Raw genomic sequence first — 13,120 nt, forward strand, 5'->3', positions numbered from 1 at the left:
TTTATGTGATTTCAGTGTGCATGTTTAGGATTACATTGACCTACATGACTTCAAGTGTATTAATTCCCCTTTTTTCTCTCATCCACATATCACATACTATCTCTTACTACTAAACACAGTGCATTAGAGTAGAATCTTCTAATCCTTTGCCTGATGATATGGGCATTCCTCTTTTTAGGGAAATAGGTATTGATATTTATACCTATCCCTGATTAATGAAAATTTTATTCTTTGTCATTACCGAAGATTCAGCTGAAACCAGAAAGGACTTTGTGCCAACCGGAAAGTAAAGAGAATCTTATAACACTACCTTGGGGAATCTAGGATTTCTCCTAACTTTGTCTATGACTGTTACATTCCTTCTTCATGAAAACATGCTCTTATTTTTAGGCCTAATCACACAGATACACAGACAGTTTCTTATTAACATATTCTGTAGCACTGAAATAAACAGTGCATTTGGAAATGAATTTAGTATAAGAGCATGAATAACTTCAAAATACTTTCCTGTGCCAACAAAAAATTGGTACTTGCCATCTGCATCTACAGGGATTAGGTCACTAGCCACCACAGCCACTGACCTTCTATACGCCCTGAAAGGAGTTCAGGGTGGAGATCAGGAATGAGGCACTGCTCTGGGAAAAACTGGTAGACCAAGCCTTCAGATAGTTAGGTATTTTCAGGAGAAGATTTTATGAGCCAAATTCTTGCATCTTCTCATATCTAGAAAAGCACTGAAATCATTAATGGTAACATCTGCTCCTTGTGACTAGCAGCAAGCCTCTGACAAAATGTGTGCTTGACTGCACGTATACCCGCTTCTCTAAAATCTTATATAATACTGACCTCTCCCCCTACCTCTTTGGAGCAGTTTCTCTGGGCTATCTGAAATGCTCTCTCCTGGGCTATAGTCCTCACCTTGACACAAATAAGACTTAACTCACAACTCTCACGTTGTGCATTTTTTTTCAGTCGACACCTGTGTGTCAAATTGTTTTATTTACCTTTGGAAGGTAATTTATTCACTGGCAATGTTCAATATATTAAACATCTGGCAGAGTATCATAGATGTTACAATTTTCTCTGCACTAAGGAATTGATTAGTTATATTATCTTTGGAAGCAGCTTTACTCTGAATGGCTGGTTCACCCTAGAGGCAATATTTCTGAGTAAGCATAATGGATCTAAATATGCTAGTCTTAAATTTGTAGATTGCTCTGCTTGGATTGTATGGGTAGCATATGTGCGGTGTGGTCAAAATCAGAATGTAAGTTGGTGTATTTTATTATTCTTGTGTTATGAATCAATCCTTACTTTATATGTTACTTACTTTATATATTTGAACCAAACTTGGGTTCTCTCACCCACACATAGTAAAGCCAACCTACTGATACTGGGTAGTGGTGAAGGAAAATGCAGCATTTATTGTAAAGTTGCCAGTACAAGCAGGATGGGAGGCTCGTGCTCTAAAACTCCAAACTCCCTGAAGGGTTTTAGCAAAGCATTTTAAAGGCAAGTTGAGGGAGAAGCATCCCAGGGTAGGTGATCAGCTCATGCACAATTCTCTGATTGGTTGATAATGATCAATACTTAGGCACCAGAAGGTCTGGAGGCTATGTGATCATGACCATCAAATAGGTAATTTCTCCCATTTGGTGGTGGTTTTCGTATCTGAAAAACTCAGGAAATATTCATCAGATACTATTATCTATGTACTTCAGAGAGGAGCTAAAGCAGAGGATACTGGGGAGTGGTGTGTCCCAGGAAAGCCCCATAGGGTCCTGCTCAGTTACATACATGCTTTTTTTTCTTGTTGAATTTATGGACAGAATTAATTGGTTAACCTAGAAATACCACTTGTAGCATTCTAAAGTTTCTACTTGTTGAGTCAAATATCTTAAAGTTCATAAAGGCAATAAACATCTTTTCCTGTTAACATCTCTCTACCTCTTTGTCTCTCTGTCTCTGTCTCTCTCACTCTAAGCTGTTAATAAATGACCAATGGAAAAATATATGTCTTATAATTTCATTTTTAGCGAGAACAGTATTTAGCTTTTGTGGAAGATTTGTTACAATTTATATATTGAATTCTCATTTTATTGGATGTGCCACAAAATAACTTACTGATGCAGCTGCTATCACAGATACTTTTATAATAGTTTTAGTTTTGCATTTCTTGGCATAATTACTCTACATGACCATATCTCATTTTTTCAGGGTTCCTAGACCAGGTTTCAGCATATTTTGTTATAAACCAAACCTCTCCTGGGTAGCTGGGTAGCACTGTCAGGTGTTACAACCATTACTGTACGAGATAACGCTTACCTTCTTAAACAAATACTGCATATTGAATTTATAGAGAAAAGAGGTATTTTAATTAAGAAAAAGACAAAGAACTGCTTTAAGCAGGACTATAGAGGGAGTAGTAGACATATACATTGTTGTTATATATTTTATCTTTTTCATTCAGCTTCCTAGCTTTTATAAGATCACAATAACAGAAAAAAAGACTTAGCAACTCAAAATATACTCTGAGCTTCATCCCTTTGTATGAAGTAGGAGCTACTATTATTTATTAAAAATGTATTGTTCCAGTTTATGAATGCGGAGAGGCCTTGTTTTACAGATACACCAATTACAAATAGTTTCAATCCTACCCTCTTTTCTCCTCTTGCCACCCACAACACTCAGTCTCTCTTCTTACCAAAATTCCAAGCATTGCCTCTTTAAGAGCAATTAAGATACCAAAAACATAACAAAACAAATAAAAACTTGAAGTTTCAGAACTCTGTGAACTTAGATTGGGGAAGTGAAAAATGTTTGAAATCAGGTAAAGTTTAGGTATTGAGTCCTGACTAAGGGCCAGCTCAGCTGTCTTGGTTAAAATAATACCTAACTCATATTTTACAAATGTTTTTACTTTGCTTCCTTACACTACATTCTAATAAGTAAATACACACACACACACACACACACACAGACACACACACACACCACACACACGCTCACACACATAGGAACTGTGGAAGGCAATCCTACCTTTTGTGTTCCTGCATATTTGTCTTCATGCAAAGAGCAGCCTTGCTTTCTGCTTCCTATAAAAGTGACAGTTACTTAAGCTTAAATTTCCTCAGCTGTGGCACAAAGCTCACTATGTGCCTGGTATCTATCTGTGACAACTAAGCCAACTCTGGGACTTGGGGACAGAGAAACCGATGCAGTTTTGCTAATGTTTATAATTGTTATGCTTGAGTGAAACGGAGCAGGAGACTGTGGGGCTTCTGGGCACAAAAGCCTTTCTGTGTTCCGCATTTCTTGATTATAGGAAATAGGCTTCATTCAGCCTCCATGACCTTCCCTGAGTTCCAAAGGGCAGGTTCAAACAGTTGCTAATTAGGGAAGCGAGGGGATGCAGAGACAAGGGAGGAACAGTCAAGAAACAATAGTGCAACCTTGGGGCAGGGTTCTGGTTCCCCCTCAAGGGATATACATAATAAAATCTTTGAGCTGTTTCGTGGTGGTTAACTGTATGCTGTTAACTGTATGCTGCCCACAAGTATGTAGACCCCAGACTGGTTGGAAAGAGAAGGTTAATGATGCTGACTCCTACTTACCTCACCACCAACCAGTCAGAAGAATGTCCACAAGCTGATCATGCCCTCCTCTTTGAACCATTGCTATAAAACTCCTCACTGCCCCCTCCAGGTCAGGACACACAGTTCTGAGGGCATTAGCCTGCTGTGGCCCCTGTCAACTACAAATTGACACTTGCCACCTACCTCTACATGGATTAAGTCAGATGCCACTGCAGGTGCTGACCTTCAACACCCCCTGAAAGGAGTTCAGGGTGGAGATCAGGAATGAGGCACTTGGTGCTCTGAGAAAAACTGGCAGAACAGGTCTTCAGAGAGTTAGATATTTTCAGGAGCTCATTTTATGAGCCCAATTCTTGCATCTCCTCATATCTAGAAAACACTATACTTTTTCTTCATGGTGACATCTTCTCCTTGTGACTAGCAGTAACCTTCACAAGACCTTCTGCAAAAATATGTGCTTGATTGTATGTATTCTCCCTTCACCAAAATCACATATATATTGACCTTCCCCCCCTACCTCTTTGGAGCAATTTCTCAGAGCTATCTGAAATGCTGTCTCCCAGGCTGCAGTCCTCATTTTGCCCCAAATAAAACTTAACTCACAACTCTCACATTGTGCATTTTTATTTTAAGTCAACATCCCCTTTGCCTGGCAGAGCAAAATAGTGTTATTTTCTTCTTCACCCAAAATTCTGTGTCCGAGATTTAATTTGGTTTTGGGTTACAGAGGCAGGATTTGGCTTCATGAGCAATAAACTGTCTTGTTTAATACATTAGATCTCATTTTCTACTTTCAACATTTATGGGATTGTAGCTGGTTTACATCTTGCTGTCCTCTGTGAGCTGAGTGTTCTTTTCTAACAATAAATGAAATACGAATGTTCTAGGTAAGTGTATTGATCTGTTAATCCTTCAGAAATTGCAGAAAATTACTTCCATCCCATCTATTTACTTAATCATTTATTTTCCTGCCCAGAGTAATGAATGTTTTAAGAAATTACATAGAGAAAGCAAACTGGGACCCTGGAGAATTTTTTTTTTTCTTTTAGTTTTCTTTTCTTTTCTTTCTTTCTTTTCTTTTCTTTTCTCTTTTTTTTTTTTTTTTGATGTCACAAATAAGAAATTAAGGTGGCATGAGAACATTGTACGCCTAGGATCTGGGGAATCAGTTATGTGAAAAGGTAACATATAAGAATATGACAAGGAAAAATATATGCTTTACATATTTTAAGTCCAGCTTAAGCCTAGACCTATATCTAGGAAAATATAGTTGATATTTTCTTCTTTCTCTTCTCTGTTCTTTTGTCAACTGTTATTCCTAGGACAAAAATGATTGTGTACTTGCTGCAAGTACATGCCAAATACAAGTAAAATATATCCCAAATGTGAGTAAATTGTGCCATCTTTCTTTCAACAAACCACACCCAAATCACTATTTTGTCTCACCTACACAAGTAAACCTACCTCCTAACTATTCTTTCAGTCTTCATTCTTGTTTCCTGCTAAGCATTCATCACACTTGAGGCAGATTGATCTTTAAAAACAAAAATGTAAATCTAATCTTATTACACTCCTGCTGTCATCTATACACTAGAGTCAAGGTCATATCCCAATTCCTTACCATAATCTTTGTCCTTCACAATCTGACTTCAGGAACATTTCAGACCTCACCTTCCACCATTATCTCCTTGCTCACTAAGATCACTGGCTTTCACTGTGTCCTTGGAGCATGTGAGCATATTTCTGTCTCACTCTTCTGCTTTTGTATTACAGTCTGTTGCTCCTAAAAGAGAAGGTAAGGAAGCAACTCAATTTTCCTAATTATCAGTGTATCAATGGAAAGGGGAAAAATATTAAAAGGTCCAGGTATAAAATAAACAAAAACAACAACAAACAAATAAAGTGAATAAGCACTGATTTTATGTGTGTGTGTGTGTGTCTGGTCATTCTTTTCATTTTTCCTCTTTCCATCAAAACCTTTTTCCTATTTCATAGTGTCACTTTTATTTTTATGTTTAATGCATATGAAATATTCTACATCAGATACTATGATCTAGAAACTTCAATCTATATTGTCTGATCCAAAACTAGCAATTAAAAATGGTTAGTGAACGCTAGGTTGTTTCCATACCTTGGCTATTGTAAATAATGCTGCAATAAACATGAGAGTGCAGGTATCTCTTTGGGGTCCTCTTTTCTTTTCCTTTGGATATATATACAGAAATGGGATTGCTGGATCCCACGGTAGAAGATGTTGATCAAAAAGCGCAAATTTCCGATTAGAAGCTAAATAAGTTCCGGGGATCTAATTCATAACATCACGATTATAGTTAATAATACTACATTATATACTTGAAAGTTACAAAGAGAGTAGATCTTAAGTGTTCTCACCACAAAAAAGAAATGATAATTATGTGGTAATCATTTTGCAATATATAAGTGTATCAAATCAACACCTTGTACATCTTAAACTTACACAATGATATATGTTGATCTATATCTCAGTGAAACTGGAAAAAATTATATCTCATTAAATCTGGAAAAAATGGTTGATGGAATGAGGTGTTACTATGTATGCTTTAGCAGATTCTGTTTAGGTCCTCAAAAGGGAGCATGACAAGGGTGTGACAGTCATTTGAGCAGTCTAATCTTGAAATAAATAGAGTGGAAAAGAAGGAAGACTGAAAGAAACACTTCTGTGATTTATACTAGTCCATTGCTTTTATTCTCTAATATGAAAAAGCACAATACTTAAGGATATATATATATATGTATATATGTTTGTGTATATATATATATATATATATATATATATATATATACACACACACACATATATATTTTGGGAATATACGTACAATTGGTACTGCTAATAACACAATATGAATGTTTAATATTTTTAGTGTTTAGTAGCTACTACTAAACATTTTCCCAAAATAATGTAAAGTTTTCACCCCTAACTACAATGTATGAAATGGTGTGTGAGAGTTGCTCCATATACTTTGTTGGTATTTTCTTTCACATTTTCAGATATTCTGGCATATATGTAGGCATTTATGACATTTTAACAAATTATGTGTAGCAAATAGTCAGCTGCAATGGAAATACTTGAGCATTTATTAAATCAAGCCTAATGTCCTCTAATAAGTTGCATAAACTGGGAGTACAAGTTTGCTTTTATAGTTTTTAAATTAAACCCTGACAATCATGGGCAAAATAAGTTGATATTCTGAGTACTAAGTGGTCAAAGAGTTTAAACAGCACCTTTATCCATGTAAAATACATTTAAAACTTGACTTTTTCAGGACACACCACATATTTCATTCTAGGCCTCCCCACATCACACACATATACAATCTGGACAGCCACTGCACCTTGATCCCCCACATCACATGCCACCTCTTATGTGAGTGCACTCATTATCCTGTCTGGGTTGACCCCACTCCTGTGGATGTCCTCCTCAACTTAGACAGACTATGACCCCCACACCAGGCCAGACTTCTCGCTCTGCTTGGGCCCCCCTGGCCCACTCTGGGCCATAGCATCTCTCTCCTCCACTCTAGTATGCAGATATCTATCTGTGCCTTTTGTGTCTTATTCTGGTCTGCATCCCTTCTACCCTCAAACCCTTAATTCTTTAACTATGAAGTATGAATTTAAAATAGCATTATCATCTCTACTCTTTTCCCATCCCCTTTCTCCACATTCCCCTTTCATCATTCCTTTTCCTTCCTTCACCTTCCTCCACTTCTCCTTCCCTTCCCTTTCTGAACACTTAATGTCATTAGGAAACAATATATGTGTTCTGGAGTGGATAAGAGAGATGCTGTGGCCCAGAGAGAGGCCTAAGTTGAAGAGGACATCCACAGCAGTGAGGGGAAGTAAGACCAAAAAAAGGAGTCAACCCAAACAGGATGAAGGGCATACTCTAAGGGGTGGTTCACACTTTTTGTAACTGTATAAGCTGAAAAGGCAGAGTGCTTAATTTTTACTTATCACTATTTTATCATGGCTCTAGTGCACACAGCATCTAAATATTTATGTGAAACACCTTATTCCAAGCAAAGAATAATAAAAATGTTATGTTTTACAATAGCATGTTCATTTGCAAAAATCACAAATAGTTTTTACTTACTAATGGAATAAAAGCAGAGGTTTATTAAATATTAGCAAGCATCAAAGTATTCTATTCTGAAATTTCTAAGAATCAAAGAGACTTTGGGACTTCTCTGGTGGTCCAGTGGTTAAAACTTCACCTTCCAATGCAAGGGGTGCAGGTTCGATCCCTGGTCAGGGAGCTAAGATCCCACATGCACTGCAGCCAAAAACCAAAACATAAAACAGAAGCAATATTGTAACAAATTCAATAAAGAGTTTAAAAATTGTCCACATCAAAAAAATAAAAAACTTTAAAAAAAAGAATCGAAGTGACTTTGTGACCAAATTATCATAATTTTTATTTTAATTAATACAGTCAGGTAATTATAAAATATTCCCATTGTGTGACAATGTTCAGAAATTCTCTAGCTTTGCATTTACACATTCTCAACACAGTGGACACAACTGAAATATTCTTTAACATTTATGCAGACTGTAAACGCTAATACAAATTCACAAACTTAGAATCTCCAAAACCTAAAGTTTCATTAAACTCAGAATTCTTGGAAAACAGTGTAAAAAACTCCAAAGTGTCTTTAAAATGTTTATAAGTCTATATTTTTGATCTCCTTCATTTAAAATGAAAATAAAGACAAAAATAAAAGGATAAGAAAAAATATTTTCTCTATAGTGAGCATCATGATTTTCCTACTCAAAATAATTTTTTTCCTAATATCTTTTGCATTGTCACACCTGAGATAAATTGATATCAATAAAGAATTCCAAGAAAAATTTAACAAAATTTAACTCTATGGAAAGAAAGAGTTTGAGTGTGCCATTTTTTTTTTTTTTGAGTGTGCCATTTTTAAAAGAAAATAAGACTTTAAGGTTTAGATAAGAGATCTAAAAAAAGTTTTGAGAGAAAATATGGCATATTGATAGCTCCTCAGAATGCAAAGTTAAACACCTTTAGAAAATCAATATATACCCATATAACAAGTAACTTTGTGATTCTAAAATGACATACTACTCTACATACTAGTTCCTCACTCAATTTCCATGGGCCTACTAATAGTCATGTGTTTAAATGCATACATATGTGTGAAAGAAAGTCACTTCATAGTAATCTTCAAATTTTGCCATAGTTGAAATGTATAATGTATTGTAAATAGGAATGATATGGCTATTGTTATGATGAAAATAAAATTTCCACAGGACACAGTTGTTTACATAAAGACAGTGGATAATTTTCTAGAAGTCACAATATATTATTGTCTTTTCATAGAAATAGTTTTATGTACATGCAAACTTTTATGAATGTATCCTGCTCAGAGAGCAGAAAAACTTTGTCCATTTGATCCATTATGTATAACTCTAAAATACCAAGCAAATTGAGGAAGGAATATGATAGGTAGAGAATCATCAAATCTGTGAGGATGTTGACTCTGGAGAGTTGTGGTGGGAGCCAGTGCATTTTTCAGTAAGATGAATCAAGGCTTTGAATTTCCACTGGCATTCTGACACTCATTTTTTTTTTTTTTTTTCTCCCTCAGGTGATTCCTTTGAGAAGAAAAGTAAAGAAGGACAAAGAAGTGAGCAACAGGGGGAAGGAGAGATAGTTCCACTGGGACAAAACTGAAAAGATTTCACTGCCTGCCTCCAAGTTCAAGGGCATGCTTTTTAAAGGGCCTGTCCTAGGGAATGAGTGAACAAAGTGTCCTGATAAGGAGATATTAGCAGGGTCTTGGAAAGGTCAAAATGTCTTGATGCTTTTGAGGACAGTCTTGAAAAGCTATAAGACCTGTAGTAAAATAATAATGAGACAAATCTTAGGTCTTCAAGTGTAAGACCAGGAAAAAGACAAGTGACAATGTAAATAAGTGAACTAAATAATGGGCATTGGATTACAAAATATATCTTGCTGGGCTTCCCTGGTGGCGCAGTGGTTGAGAATCTGCCTGCCAACGCAGGGGACACGGGTTCGAGCCCTGGTCTGGGAAGATCCCACATGCCGCGGAGCAACTGGACCCGTGAGCCACAACTACTGAGCCTGCGCATCTGGAGCCTGTGCTCCGCAACAAGAGAGGCCGCGATAGTGAGAGGCCCGCGCACCACGATGAAGAGTGGCCCCAGCTCGCCACAACTAGAGAAAGCCCTCGCACAGAAACGAAGACCCAACACAGCAAAAATAAATAAATAAATAAATTTATTAAAAAAAAAAAAAAAATATATATATATATATATATATCTTGCTGCTGAGGAATTCTCAGTGTCCAAATATAGGCTATTACTTTATATTCTTGATAACATGTTTCAAATATAATATATTCTATAAGTTTTGTTTCAATCAATATAAAAGGGTTGAGTTTGAATAAATTATACTACTAGAACAACCTACCAAACTTATGGTTGGTTTATAAGCATAATAAGGAATCTACATGGTTGTGTAGGGACAGCACACCTTTGTTAAAGAGGCGGTGTTTCTCCACATCTTTGGGATTTCTGTCAATCTGAACAATGAGACATAACATTGTTGGGACCCAGGGTAGGACATCCCAAAATGTTCTTCAATAGCATATTTATTATTTTGCATTTAAGTTACTTAAGAAATGGCCAGTGCAAGAGGGACACTCTGACCCTCCTCTCTGTTTTCCTGAAAGCAGGAAGTAAATCTCTTGTGAAAGGTGCACTTCCTACATCTGTCGGTAGAGGACACTCTTATCTCCAGAGATAGGGAATTCTGGGGGAAGAGGATATATAAACATATGTTGTTACTTCTTTAATGCACTACCCAAATCCCAAGCTCTATTTCGATTCTTCACTAATTAAGCTCCCAAAACCTAAGTTTCGTTGTCCTGTCAATTCATCACAAATTTGTTTCTTTGTCTAAAAAGTATAAAAGCTGCCTGCTTTGGCCACTTTTTTGGTCCCATTTCTATGAGATCTCCTTGCACACAAATTAAAATGTGTTTATTTTCCCCCTATTATCTGTCGTGTTAATTTCATTATTAGTCCAGCCACAAAAACTCGAGAGGTAGAGGGGGAAATTTCCTTCTCCCCAATAGCATCTTGATTGTAGTCTTACGTACATTATTTTTATTATGAATAAGTAAGCTACTTTTCATCTGTTTAAGGAATACTTGTATGTTTTCTGTAAACTGTGTTTTTTTTTTTTTTTTTAGAAATTTCATGTAATGTCTGAAACATTTATATTAACATATTTCCATACATATTTCCATACAAATACAAATATAAGATTTTTAGAAATTTCATGTAATGTCTGAAACATTTATATTAACATATTTCCATACATATTTCCATACAAATACAAATATAAGACTTTTAGAAATTTCATGTAATGTCTGAAACATTTATATTAACATATTTCCATACAAATAACCCAATGAAAGTTTAGTATTAGTTGTTTTGTTTGTTTTTTTATACTGCAGGTTCTTATTAGGCATCAATTTTATACACATCAGTGTATACATGTCAATCCCAATCGCCCAATTCAGCACACCACCATCCCCACCTCACCGCAGCTTTCCCCCCTTGGTGTCCATATGTCCATTCTCTCCATCTGTGTCTCAACTTCTGCCCTGCAAACTGGCTCATCTGTACCATTTTTCTAGGTTCCACATACATGCATTAATATATGATATTTGTTTTTCTCTTTCGGACTTACTTCACTCTGTATGACAGTCTCTAGATCAATCCACGTCTCAACAAATGACTCAATTTCGTTCCTTTTTATGGCTGAGTAATATTCCATTGTATATATGTACCACAACTTCTTTATCCATTCCTCTGTTGATGGGCATTTAGGTTGCTTCCATGACCTGGCTATTGTAAATAGTGCTGCAATGAACATTCGGGTGCATGTGTCTTTTTGAATTACGGTTTTCTCTGGGTATATGCCCAGTAGTGGGATTGCTGGGTCATATGGTAATTCTATTTTTAGATTTTTAAGGAACCTCCATATTGTTCTCCATAGTGGCTGTATCAAGTTACATTCCCACCAACAGTGCAAGAGGTTTCCCTTTTCTCCACACCCTCTCCAGCATTTGTTGTTTGTAGATTTTCTGATGATGCCCATTCTAACAGGAGTGAGGTGATACCTCATTGTAGTTTTGATTTGCATTTCTCTAATAATTAGTGATGTTGAGCATCTTTTCATGTGCTTCGTGGCCGTCTGTATGTCTTCTTTGGAGAAATGTCTATTTAGGTCTTCTGCCCATTTTTGGATTGGGGTGTTTGTTTCTTTGATATTGAGCTGAATGAGCTGTTTATATATTTTGGAGATTAATCCTTTGTCCGTTGATTCATTTGCAAATATTTTCTCCCATTCTGAGGGTTGTCTTTTCGTCTTGTTTATGGTTTCCTTTGCTGTGCAAAAGCTTTGAAGTTTCATTAGGTCCCACTTGTTTATTTTTGTTTTTATTTCCATTACTCTAGGAGGTGGATCAAAAAAGATCTTGCTGTGATTTATGTCAAAGAGTGTTCTTCCTATGTTTTCCTCTAAGAGTTTTATAGTGTCCAGTCTTATATTTAGGTCTCTAATCCATTTTGAGTTTATTTTTGTGTATGGTGTTAGGGAGTATTCTAATTTCATTCTTTTACATGTAGCTGTCCAGTTTTCCCAGCACCACTTATTGAAGAGACTGTCTTTTCTCCATTGTATATCTTTGCCTCCTTTGTCATAGATTAGTTGACCATAGGTGCGTGGGTTAATCTCTGGGCTTTCTATCTTGTTCCATTGATCTATGTTTCTGTTTTTGTGCCAGTACCATATTGTCTTGATTACTGTAGCTTTGTAGTATAGTCTGAAGTCAGGCAGTCTGATTCCTCCAGCTCCAGTTTTTTGCCTCAAGACTGCTTTGGCTATTCGGGGTCTTTTATGTCTCCATACAAATTTTAAGATGATTTGTTCTAGCTCCGTAAAAAATGCCATTGGTAATTTGATAGGGATTGCATTGAATCTGTAGATTGCTTTGGGTAGTATACTCATTTTCACAATGTTGATTCTTCCAATCCAAGAACATGGTATATCTCTCCATCTGTTGGTATCATCTTTAATTTCTTTCATCAGTGTCTTATAGTTTTCTGCATACAGGTCTTTTGTCTCCCTAGGTAGGTTTATTCCTAGGTATTTTATTCTTTTTGTTGCAATGGTAAATGGGAGTGTTTCCATAATTTCTCTTTCAGATTTTTCATCATTAGTGTATAGGAAGGCAAGAGATTTCTGTGCATTAATTTTGTATCCTGAAACTTTACCATATTCATTAATTAGCTCTAGCAGTTTTCTGGTGGCAGTTTTAGGATTCTCTATGTATAGTATCATGTCATCCGCAAACAGTGACAGTTTTACTTCCTCTTTTCCAATTTGTATTCCTTTTATTTCTTTTTCTTCTCTGATTGCCGTGGCT

This window comes from Balaenoptera physalus (assembly GCF_965194825.1).
Source record: "Balaenoptera physalus genome assembly, chromosome: 18".
Lineage (NCBI taxonomy): Eukaryota > Metazoa > Chordata > Mammalia > Artiodactyla > Balaenopteridae > Balaenoptera > Balaenoptera physalus.